Below are 13,530 nucleotides of genomic sequence, written 5' to 3' on the forward strand. Positions count from 1 at the left end.
CCAAGCATAAGCCACTCTGCAGAATGGTTTCAACTTAAGAGAATACTGCTGTCCACAGAACATGTTGTTTCTACATTTATACAAACTCATGCTTTATAGCTGAAAAATCACCTGAGAACTCTGGGTTCTGGACTCCCAGACGTGGATTATATAAATACATGCCCATATGTGTTGCCTTCCTATGGAAATAGACACATTTAGCCATAAGATTGATTTATTTCTCATGCATATACCTTCCTACAAGAAGGGTCCTAACAACAAAGCATGCTAACAAGCTGGTTGAAATAGAGGAATAAACTTTCCTGAGACTATAGCCCATGCATCCAGCTATACTTCTCTGAATGTTGAAAGACTGGATAACAGTATGAATCCTACTAGCCCTTGACCTCTGCATTTACACTTTCGGCCTGCACCATCTGTCTTTGTGGTGTTTGCTACTTCACCCTGCTTCGCTAGCCACCTCTATGGGGACAATAAAGGAAGGTACATTCAGGAAGAGCCATATTTTGGGCTCTAAATGTCCTTTTAGTACTCCTTTACTATACTACGTGAGGAGTACACGGAAATTCATTTATTTTTATTCTTTTTTTATTGTGCTTTAGGTGAAAGTTTATAGCCCAAGTTAATTTCCCATACAAAAATTTATATACAGAGCCTTTACATGAACAGATATATGCACACCCATGTTTATGGCAGCAGTGTTTACAATAGCAAAAAGACAGAAGCAACCAAGGTGCTCATCAATGGATGAACGGATAAATAAATTATGGTATATTCACACAATGGAATACTACTCATTGATAAAGAACAGTGAGGAATCTGTGAAACATTTCATGACATGGAGGAACCTGGAGGGCATTATGCTGAGTGAAATTAGTCAGTTGCAAAAGGACAAATTTTGTAGAAGACCACTATTATAAGAACTTGAGAAATAGTTTAAACTGAGAAGAAAACATTCTTTTGTGGTTACGAGAGGGGAGAGGGAGGGAGGGTGAGAAAGGGCCGTTCACTAATTAGATAGTAGATAAGAACTACTTTAGGTGAAGGGAAAGACAGCACACGATACAGGGAAGGTCAGCACAACTGGACTAAACCAAAAGCAAAAAGTTTCCTGAATAAACTGAATGCTTCAAAGGCCAGTGTAACAGGGTCAGGGCCCTGAGGACCGTGGTTTCAGAGGACATCTAAGTCAATTGGCATAATAAAATCTATTAAGAAAACATTCTGCATCCCACTTTGAAGAGTGGTATCTGGGGTCTTAAACACTAGCAAGCAGCCATCTAGGATGCATCAATTGATCTCAACCCACCTGGATCAAAGGAGAATGAAGAACACCAAGGACATAAGGCGATTACAAGGCCACTTGAACCAGAGACTACGTCATCTGGAGACCAGGAGAACTAGATGGTGCATGGCTACAACCGATGACTGCCATGACAGGGAACACAACAGAGAACCCCTGAGGGAGCAGGAGAACAGTGGGATGCAGACTCCAAATTCTTATAAGACCAAACTTAATGGTCTGACTGAGACTAGAAGGACCCCAGTGGTCATGGCCCCCAGACCTTCTGTTGGCCCAGGACAGGAACCATTCCGAAGCCAACTCTTCAGACATGGATTGGACTGGTCAGTGGGTTGGAGAGGGATGCTGGTGAGGAGTGAGCTTCTTAGATCAGGTGGACGCTTGAGACTATGTTGGCATCTCCTGCCTGGAGGGGAGATGAGAGGGTGGAGGGGGTTGAGGGTGAAGGGCGAAATGGACACGAAAAGAGAGAGTGGAGGGAGAGAGTGGGCTGTCTCATTAGGGGGAGAGTAATTGGGAGTGAGTAGCAAGGTGTATATGAGTTTTTGTGTAAGAGACTGACTTGATTTGTAAACTTTCACCTAAAGCACAATAAAAATTATAAAAAAATAAACTACCAAAAAAAATTGTATACATCTTGTTTTGTGACATTAATTGCAATCCCCACAAAGTGACAGCACACTCCCTTTTCCCCCCACCGGGTTCCATGTGTCCTTTTGACCAGTCCCTGTCCCTTCCTGCTGCGCATTTGGTCTCGTATAGCCAATCAAACTAAGGAGCACATTCCTCATGTGCCTTATTTTTTGTTTTATATTCCTATCCTATCTTTGTCTGAAGAGTAGACTTTGGGAATGGTTTCAGTTCTGGGTTAACAGAGCACCCAGGGACCATAGTTTCAGGGGTTCCTCCAGTCTCTGACAGTCCATTAAGTCTGGTCTTTTTATGTGAATTTGAGTTCTGTTCTACATTATTCTCCTGCTCTGGCCAGGACTGTCTGTTGTGTTCCCTGTCAGGGCCGTTATTGATGGTAGCTGGGTGTCATCCAGTCTTCCGGTCTCAGGCTGGTGGAATCTCTGGTTCATGTTGTCCTTTAGTCCTTCAAGCTAATATTTTCCTTGTGTCATTTATTATTACTCTTTGACCTGATCATTAGCATGCTATATAATCTTTCATGTGCATACTTCCCATAATTTTTCAAATAGTTTAATATGTGAACGGTCTGCTCCTACGCTTCCCAAACTGTGTACTGAGGCACCTTGGGGGACCACAAAAAAAGCCGCATGAGTGCTGTGGGATACTACAAAATTTTGATATAAACACAGGGACATCTGTCAGACATTGAGAAAACTACCAGCTTGAGAAAATGCACAGTTTCAGTAGTAGATTGCTACATTCCTTCAATGAAGCCAGGGGAGGATTATCTAATAGCCAAAGTAAACATAGTGCTTACATTGCTTGCCAGAGCATATCTAGTGAACAATTTCACATTTTTTTTTTTTTTTTACCTCGTCAAAGATTCTGCTTCTAGGTATGGCTGACATCTCTCTCTCTTCCAACCTCATAGCACCTTCCTACAGAATCAAAGCCTCTTTCCAAATTTACAGTCCCTGACAGGGGTGGATGACCCAGTAAGCAAGGTAAGTACAGGCTGACTCATGCTATTCACTAATCTGTACACTAAAAAATGATAATTGCTCACTACAGATGATCTGGTAAGCAAGGTAAGCACTGTGCTTACCTTGCCTATTGGATAATCTGGATCTGAATGAAGCCATATCTTTGCAGGGCTAGAACAGGAAACGAGGGTGGAGATGTTCAACCTTAGGCTTGGGAACTTGTTCAGCAGCCCAGTTTCCAAGACTTTAAACTTATTGCTGTAGGGTCAGTTCTGACTCATCGCCACCCTTCAGGACAGAGTAGAATTGCCCCCATAGAGTGGCCAAGGCTGTGAGTCTTTATGAAAGGAGACTGACACGTATTTCACCTTAGGAGCAGCTCGTGGGTTTGAACCACCAACCTTTCAGTTAGCACTATACCACCAGGACTCCCTCCTTAGCACACAAATATTAGCACATAAATACTTAAGTTGTTTTGACCAACCTACTCAATAAATGAAAATCTTAATAAGTATATGTATTTTAGGCAATTAAGGCCACCATGGATTTACTGGAACTCTAAGTATACTGCGAACCTTTGACCTCCCCCCTTTTAGGCACTATTCTATACTAAGAAAATCCAGAAACCTTAAATAATTGTGAGCATAAAAAGAGAAATAAATCATGTAAACAAATAAACAAGACAACAGCAATATGTGATCTGCAATGAATTAAAATAGGATGATATTATTCAGAATGACTGAGTGGCTAGTTTAATTGAAAATGTTGATATTTTCCAAGAAGCTTACATTTTTGTTTGAAAATGTTGATATGTATTATTCATTTTTTAAAAAAATCTAAATGGAGCAAGTGTGTTTGTGGTACTAGACGGGTTTAAATTAAATGCATAATTTTTCCAATAATTCAGGTGTTCTTTTGATGAAAAATGAAATATATTGACTTAGCTAACAATTGCTGATCATGACCATCATTTCTAAAGCTCAAATTCAGGTTACAAGCTTCAGTAAATGAATAGTAAAAATAATTATTAAAATAAGGGCATTAATTGATGGCTCATACGTGCCTGTCTTTACGCTAAGTATCTTACTAAACTCAAGCAGCTGTTTCGTGAGGTGTCAATAGCATTCCCACTCTCAGCTGATAAAAAAGCCATACAGAGTGTAAGTAACTTAAATCGATATCTAAAAAAAAAAAATATCTAGCAGCTTACAAATGGTGCTGCTGATATTTGAACCAGGTGCATCTGACTCCAAATTCTTGGCTCTTAATAGCTATCTGATAATGCCTTTCAAGTTTTATTTCCTCAAAGGGAGAAAAATCTATCAAAATTTAGTTTAGCAATTCACAGGTAGACCGTGGCCTTTGGAAACCAAGCCATCAGTTCTACTCTGAGCGCATTTTGTCTGAGTAATGATAGGTTTGCCAGTTTTATAATAACCATTTCAGGAGCCTTTTGCCTGAGATACATAGTTAAAAATGAATAAATCATATACTATTTTTATTTGTCCTTCTGTGTGTCACATCACTGCTACACATTAAAAAAAAATCCTACGTTTAATCTTTGATATACAATATGGCATAATTCCATGTGTTTCCTATAATCTAAATGGCTCTAGATGCCCAGTGTTGAATTTGGGGGAAAACAAATGGCATCATTAGGTAGGATAGGGTGACTTTAACTTAGAGGTCACCGACCAGGGCCTCAGGCTGTGTCTGGTCTATAGACATACTGTATTATGCCTGATCTCCACAGCTTCATAGAGCTTAAAGGAAAGGATAAAAAGTCTCAAAACCACTGATAATGGAAAACAAAAACAAATGGAATATTTTCTGTTATCTTATGGAAGTTAATAAGTGACAACCTAGAATGGTGTACCCAGTAAAAATAATTTCACAGTCAAGGATATATAAAATCCCTTATACGAAAAAAAAAAAAAAAATGAAAGAGATGGCATTGATAGGACATCACTAAAAGATATTATAAAGGTGAAAGACAGTCAATAGCTAAGTGATCCTAGTTTAAAGATGTTACACGCAAGAAGGAATAATGTGGGGGAAAAAAGTAAACGTTGCCAAGCATAAACAAAAATTAACTGTATAAAACAATAATAATGTCTTCTGTAGTTAACCAAAATAAAATACATAACAAAGGAACACTGGTGGCCGTCAATTGCTAACCAAATGGTTGGCAGTTTCACGGGAGAAAGACTGGCATCTGCTTCCGTGAAGATTACAATCTAGAAAACCCTATGGGGCAGTTATGCCCCATCATATGAGGTTGCTATACATGGAAAATTGACTCAATGCCACCTAACAGCTAACACAGGTAGCTTCAAATAAAATACATAACAAAGTGGAGCATAATTTGGAGAATATGGTATTTTAAAAATTATATGTTTACAGAATCCAGAAATGAGAAACAAGATAACCTATCAAAACCAAATGCAGTTCATTCAAAAAAAATTGATTTATTCCAAAAGATAATAGAAGACTATAACATACCGCATTAATAGATTATAAAAACAGAAGTATTATCTCAATAATTGTGATGAAATGCATTCAATGTAATTCAAAATCTATTCAAAATTAAAAATAAAGTTTCAGGAACTTCTTAAATGCAAGAAGCAGGCTTAACCTGATAATAAATAATAAAACCTGTGACAACATTATACCTAGGTTTAAAATAGATTGATTACTGAGCAAAATAAATGAAAATATATCCAAAGCAAGACATAAGTAGACATGTTATAATCCATCTATTGAATATTGAGGTAAAAACAATCTCCACAGCAACCAGTTTTAACCTTGCTATAATAGCCAGAAATAGATTGCCAGGTGTCTCTTTTTATTATGTTTTGGTCTGGACGCTCTGCTGAAACCTGTCCACCATGCGTGGCCCTGCTGGTATTTGAAATAAATCCATTGTCATAGTGTCAATGCTGACTCATAGCAACCTTATAGGACAGAGTAGAACTGCCCCATAGGGTTTCCAAGGAGTGGCTGGTGGATTTGAACTTCCGACATTTTGGTTAGCAGATGAGCTCTTAGCCAATGTGCCACCAGGGCTCCAGTATTTGAAATACCAGTGTTAAATTTTGTACAGTTGTTTGTTAGGTCATAAATGTTTATGCTATTCTCTTTGAATGATTTAATACATTTTATAGTCAAATTTTCTCTTCATATTTTTTATATCGTGTCTCTATAAAAAGTAAGAAAACAAAGGATAGCATGTAAGCTTTGGATCTAATTCATTTACTTGTTTTGTCTGCTGGGCCCAGTAGCATTTGTGTTTATGTTTTCCACATCTAAAACAATGAGACGTATTTCATTGTCGGTTTAAAGCATATTTCACATTTACAAGCTAACTTCACATACATGTATACACAACTTTGCAGTATTATTGTCAGATATTTATATTAAAACTGAATTTACCTTACTTAAGCATTAATAGGAAACCCTAGTGGCATAGTGGTTAAGTGCTATGGCTGCTAACCAAAAAGGTCGGCAGTTCGAATCCAGCAGGCACTCACTGGAAACTCTGTGGGGCAGTTCTACTCTGTCCTATAGGTCACTATGAGTTGGAACTGACTCAACGGCAATGGTGTTTTTTTTTTTTTTATAAACATTAATATAAAATGAAAAAAAAAGTGAAGCAGCCCTTTAATCATGTTTGACATCAATTTCTTTTATTTTAACATTGCCTCCATTATTTATTGTAAACCCCATTTTGCTTAATTACTTTATTTATTACTTAGCCAGGTTTAAAAATATCAAGTCTAGTATGGAAGCAAGTACCAACCTTTATATATGTTTAAGCATTGATTGTTCTCATTATTCATGTTTTTACCAAGTTTCTATGCATTTTGATTCTTATTCTAGTGCTCAAGATTCCATTATGGATTATAATGTTTTGAAAAAGCATTTTATCATTATATAATAAATTATTTGAGAACCATTCCCCAGAAATCAATGAAAAAAAAATCATGTAATTTCAACATTTTCCTTAAGGTAGATTGAGTTGTCAGATGGAATGATCTGGGGATTAATAGAATAAAATTGGAAGTTGTTCTTTTTAAGAGAGAGAGCAAACAGGATGGATGGAGCTAATAAAGTACTAGTTCGGAAAGAAAGATTTTGCTAGTGCAGACTCTTCCATGAAGCTGAAGCCCAGAGCATTTAAATCCACCACTAACAAAGGAAATGGAGGCAGCAAGAAATAAGAACAAATATTGAATAGATTTGAAATAAAAATATGTCTGGTGATATGACCTAAAATACACACAATTCAGATGAAATGCATTTAGCTGTCAGTAAATTATTTTCTTTAAAGTATTTTTTCACACACCACTTACAATGAAATTTTTCTGTGTGGTGGCATTATAGGTGATATTTACAATACTCGAGCTTACGTGTTTTCTAAACATTCTACTATAAGATTATTTTTCAAAGTTTATTATTAAAAATTTATCTAGACATGTCAGAAGACGACAACATTTAGAACAAAAAGTAAATTTTATTATGATTTTCCTCTATAACTAGGATCATCACAATTTCTGAAACTACCGTATTTTTACACACACAGCTTGGACCTTCCAAGTTTTTTTTTTACCAACTGTGCTCACCCACTACACTGTATTTTCGTAAGTTATGAAAATACCTTGCAGGGGGAGGGCATGGTTGGCAAAAAAATTTTAGAAGGTGCATGCTATTTTCATAAAATATGGTAGTCAGTTGTTAAAATGAAGAAAGTTGTAAGAACAGTTCAATAGTTGTTTACCAATATATTGTGGACAGCCCTCATCTGAAAGGTAAATATTTAACTTGTTCTACTTAATAGGTAAGGAGCGGAGCGGGGCCAAGATGGCGGACTAGGTGGACACTACCGCGGATCCCTCTTGCAACAAAGACTCGGAAAAACAAGGGAATCGATCACATACATAACAATCTACGAACTCTGAACAACAAGCACAGACTTAGAGACGGAAAATGAACAAATACGGGCAGACAGCGACCGTTTTCAGAACCAGGAGCCAGCGTACCAGCTGACTACCTGGAAAATCTAGTATCCCAGTGATGGCTCGGAGACAGCAGTCCATATCAAACCACATAAAGAAACAGACCATGACAGCTTCTCCAACCCCCCAAACAAAAGAATCAAAATCTTTCCCAAATGAAGATACAATCCTGGAATTATCAGATACAGAATATAAAAAACAAATTTACAGAATGCTTAAAGATATCACAAATGAAATTAGGATAAATGCAGAAAAAGCCAAGGAACACACTGATAAAACTGTTGAAGAACTCAAAAAGATTATTCAAGAACATAGTGGAAAAATTAACAAGTTGCAAGAATCCATAGAGAGACAACATGTAGAAATCCAAAAGATGAACAATAAAATTACAGAATTTGACAACGCAATAGAAAGTCAGAGGAGCAGACTCGAGCAATTAGAATGTAGACTGGGACTTCTGGAGGACCAGGGAAACAACACCAACATAGCTGAAAGAAAATCAGATAAAAGAATTAAAAAAAATGAAGAAACCCTAAGAATCATGTGGGACCCTATCAAGAAGGATAACTTGTGAGTGATTGGAGTCCCAGAACAGGGAGGGGGGACAGAAAACACAGAGAAAATAGTTGAAGAACTCCTGACAGAAAACTTCCCTGACATCATGAAAGACGAAAGGATATCTATCCAAGATGCTCATCGAACCCCATTTAAGATTGATCCAAAAAGAAAAACACCAAGACATATTATCATCAAACTTGCCAAAACCAAAGACAAACAGAAAATTTTAAAAGCAGCCAGGGAGAAAAGAAAGGTTTCCTTCAAGGGAGAATCAATAAGAATAAGTTCAGACTACTCAGCAGAAACCATGCAGGCAAGAAGGGAATGGGACGACATATACAGAGCACTGAACGAGAAAAACTGCCAGCCAAGGATCATATATCCAGCAAAACTCTGTCTGAAATATGAAGGAGAAATTAAGATATTTACAGATAAACACAAGTTTAGAGAATTTGCAAAAACTAAACCAAGACTGCAAGAAATGCTAAAGGAGATTGTTTGGCCAGATGACCAATAATATCAGGTACGAGCACAATATAAGGTCACAAAACAGAACGTCCTGATATCAACACAACTCAAATAGGGAAAGCACAAAAACAAACAAATTAAGACTAATTCTAAAAAATAAATAAATAAACAAAATAATACACACAACAGGAAATCATGGAAATCAATAGATAAACGATCAAAATAATCAAAAAGAGGGACTAAATATAGGAGGCATTGAACTGACAGATGGAAAGTGATACAAGGAGATATAGAAGGACACAAGTTAGATTTTTACTTAGAAAAATAGGGATAAATAAAAAGGTAACCACAAAAAGGAATATCAATTCCATAACTCAAGAAAAAAGCCAAGAAAAACGTAACGACTCAATAAACACAAAGTTAAACGTTATGAAAATGAGGATCTCACAAGCTACTAAGAAAAACGTCTCAGCACAAAAAAGCATGTGGAAAAATGAAATGGCCAACAACACACATGAAAAGGCATCAAAATGACAGCACTAAAAACTTACTTATCTATAATTACGCTGAATGTAAATGGACTAAATGCACCAATAAAGAGACAGAGAGTCACGGACTGGATAAAAAAACACGATCCATCTATATGCTGCCTACAAGAGACACACCTTAGACTTAGAGACACAAACAAACTAAAACTCAAAGGATGGAAAAAAATATATCAAGCAAACAATAAGCAAAAAAGAAGAGGAGTAGCAATATTAATTTCGGACAAAATAGACTTTAGACTTAAATCCGCCACAAAGGATAAAGAAGGACACTATATAATGATAAAAGGGACAATTGATCAGGAAGACATAACCATATTAAATATTTATGCACTCAATGACAGGGCTGCAAGATACATAAATCAAATTTTAACAGAATTGAAAGGTGAGATAGACACCTCCACATATATAGTAGGAGACTTCAACACACCACTTTCGGAGAAGGACAGGACATCCAGTAAGAAGCTCAATAGAGACACGGAAGACCTACTTACAACAATCAACCAACTTGACCTCATTGACTTATACAGAACTCTCCACCCAACTGCTGCAAAATATACTTTTTTTTCTAGTGCACATGGAACATTCTCTAGAATAGATCACATATTAGGTCATAAAACAAACCTTTCCAGAATCCAAAACATCGAAATATTACAAAGCATCTTCTCAGACCACAAGGCAATGAAGCTAGAAATCAATAACAGAAAAACTAGGAAAAAGAAATCAAATACTTGGAAAATGAACAATACCCTCCTGAAAAAAGACTGGGTTATAGAAGACATCAAGGAGGGAATAAGGAAATTCTTAGAAAGCAACGAGAATGAAAATACTTCCTATCAAAACCTCTGGGACACAGCAAAAGCAGTGCTCAGGGGCCAATTTATATCGATAAATGCACACATACAAAAAGAAGAAAGAGCCAAAATCAGAGAACTGTCCCTACAACTTGAACAAATAGAAAATGAGCAACAGAAGAACCCATCAGGCACCAGAAGAAAACAAATAATAAAAATTAGAGCTGAACTAAATGAATTAGAGAACAGAAAAACAATTGAAAGAATTAACAAAGCCAAAAGTTGGTTCTTCGAAAAAATTAACAAAATTGATAAACCACTGGCTAGACTGACTAAAGAAAAACAGGAAAGGAAACAAATAACCCGAATAAGAAACGAGAAGGACCACATCACAACAGAACCAAATGAAATCAAAAGAATCATATCAGATTACTACATAAAATTGTACTCTAACAAATTTGAAAACCTAGAAGAAATGGATAAATTCTTGGAACAATACTACTTACCTAAACTAACACATTCAGAAGTAGAACAACTAAATAGACCCATAACAAAAAAAGAGATTGAAACGGTAATCAAAAAACTTCCAACAAAAAAAAGTCCTGGCCCAGATGGCTTCACTGCAGAGTTCTACCAAACCCTCAGAGAAGACTTAACACCATTACTATTGAAGGTATTTCAAAGTATAGAAAAAGAGGGAATACTACCCAACTCATTCTATGAAGCTACCATCTCCCTGATACCAAAACCAGGTAAAGACATTACAAAAAAAGAAAATTTTAGACCCATATCCCTCATGAACATAGGTGCAAAAATCCTCAACAAAATTCTAGCCAATAGAATCCAACAACACATCAAAAAAATAATTCACCCTGATCAAATGGGATTTATACCAGGTATGCAAGGCTGGTTTAATATCAGAAAAACCATTAATGTAATCTATCACATAAATAAAACAAAAGATAAAAACCACATGATCTTATCAATAGATGCAGAAAAGGCATTTGACAAAGTTCAACACCCATTTATGATAAAAACTCTAACCAAAATAGGAATTGAAGGAAAATTCCTCAACATAATAAAGGGCATCTATGCAAAGCCAACAGCCAATATCACTCTAAATGGAGAGAACCTGAAAGCATTTCCCTTGAGAACGGGAACCAGACAAGGATGCCCTTTATCACCGCTCTTATTCAACATCGTACTTGAAGTCCTAGCCAGGGCAATTAGGCTAGACAAAGAAATAAAGGATATCCAGATTGGTAAGGAGGAAGTAAACCTATCACTATTTGCAGATGACATAATCATATACATGGAAAACCCTAAGGAATCCTCCAGAAAACTACTGAAACTAATAAAAGAGTTTGGAAGAGTCTCAGGATATAAAATAAACATACAAAAATCACTTGGATTCCTCTACATCAACAAAAAGAACACCGAAGAGGAAATAACCAAATCCATACCATTCACAGTAGCCCCCAAGAAGATAAAATACTTAGGAATAAATCTTACCAAAGATGTAAAAGACCTATACAAAGAAAACTATAAAACTCTGCTACAAGAAATTCAAAAGGACATACTTAAGTGGAAAAACATACCTTGCTCATGGATAGGAAGACTTAACATAGTAAAAATGTCTATTCTACCAAAAGCCATTTATACATATAACGCACTTCCAATCCAAATACCAATGTCATACTTTAAGGGGATAGAGAAACTAATCACTAATTTCATATGGAAAGGAAAGAACCCCCGGATAAGCAAAACATTACTGAAAAAGAAGAAGAAAGTGGGAGGCCGCACCCTACCTGATTTCAGAACCTATTATATAGCTACAGTAGTCAAAACAGCCTGGTACTGGTACAACAACAGGCACATAGACCAATGGAACAGAATTGAGAATCCAGATATAAATCCATCCATGTATGAGCAGCTGATATTTGACAAAGGACCAGTGTCAGTCAATTGGGGAAATAATAGTCTTTTTAACAAATGGTGCTGGCATACCTGGATATCCATTTGCAAAAGAATGAAACAGGACCCATACCTCACACCATGCACAAAAACTAACTCCAAGTAGATCAAAGACCTAAACATAAAGACTAAAATGATAAAAATCATGGAAGAAAAAATAGGGACAACCCTAGGAGCCCTAATACAGGGCATAAACAGAATACAAAACATTACCAAAAATGATGAAGAGAAACCAGATAACTGGGAGCTCCTAAAAATCAAACACCTATGCTCATCTAAAGACTTCACCAAAAGAGTAAAAAGACCACCTACAGACTGGGAAAGAATATTCAGCTATAACATCTCAGACCAGCGCCTGATCTCTAAAATCTACATGATTCTGTCAAAACTCAACCACAAAAAGACAAACAACCCAATCAAGAAGTGGGCAAAGGATATGAACACACACTTCACTAAAGAAGATATTCAGGCAGCCAACAGATACATGAGAAAATGCTCTCGATCATTAGCCATTAGAGAAATGCAAATTAAAACTACGATGAGATTCCATCTGACACCAACTAGACTGGCATTAATTCAAAAAACACAAAATAATAAATGTTGGAGAGGCTGCGGAGAGATTGGAACTCTCATACACTGCTGGTGGGATTGTAAAATGGTACAACCACTTTGGAAATCCATCTGGCGTTATCTTAAACAGTTAGAAATAGAACTACCATACAACCCAGAAATCCCACACCTCGGAATATACCCTAAAGATACAAGAGCCTTCACACAAACAGATATATGCACACCCATGTTTATTGCAGCTCTGTTTACAATAGCAAAAAGCTGGAAGCAACCAAGATGTCCATCAACGGACGAATGGGTAAATAAATTGTGGTATATTCACACAATGGAATACTACGCATCGATAAAGAACAGTGATGAATCTCTGAAACATTTCATAACGTGGAGGAATCTGGAAGGCATTATGCTGAGCGAAATGAGTCAGTTGCAAAAGGACAAATATTGTATAAGACCACTATTATAAGATCTTGAGAAATAGTAAAAACGGAGAAGAACACATACTTATGTGGTTACAAAGGGGGGAGGGAGGGAGGGAGGGAGAGGGTTTTTTATTGATCAATCTGTAGATAAGAACTGCTTTGGGTGAAGGGAAAGACAACACTCAAAACAAGGAAGGTCAGCCTAGTTGGACTGGATTAAAAGTAAAGAGGTTTCCGGGAAAAAATGAAAGCTTCAAAGGTCAGCGAA

Source organism: Elephas maximus, chromosome 2 (genome assembly GCF_024166365.1).
Source record: "Elephas maximus indicus isolate mEleMax1 chromosome 2, mEleMax1 primary haplotype, whole genome shotgun sequence".
Lineage (NCBI taxonomy): Eukaryota > Metazoa > Chordata > Mammalia > Proboscidea > Elephantidae > Elephas > Elephas maximus.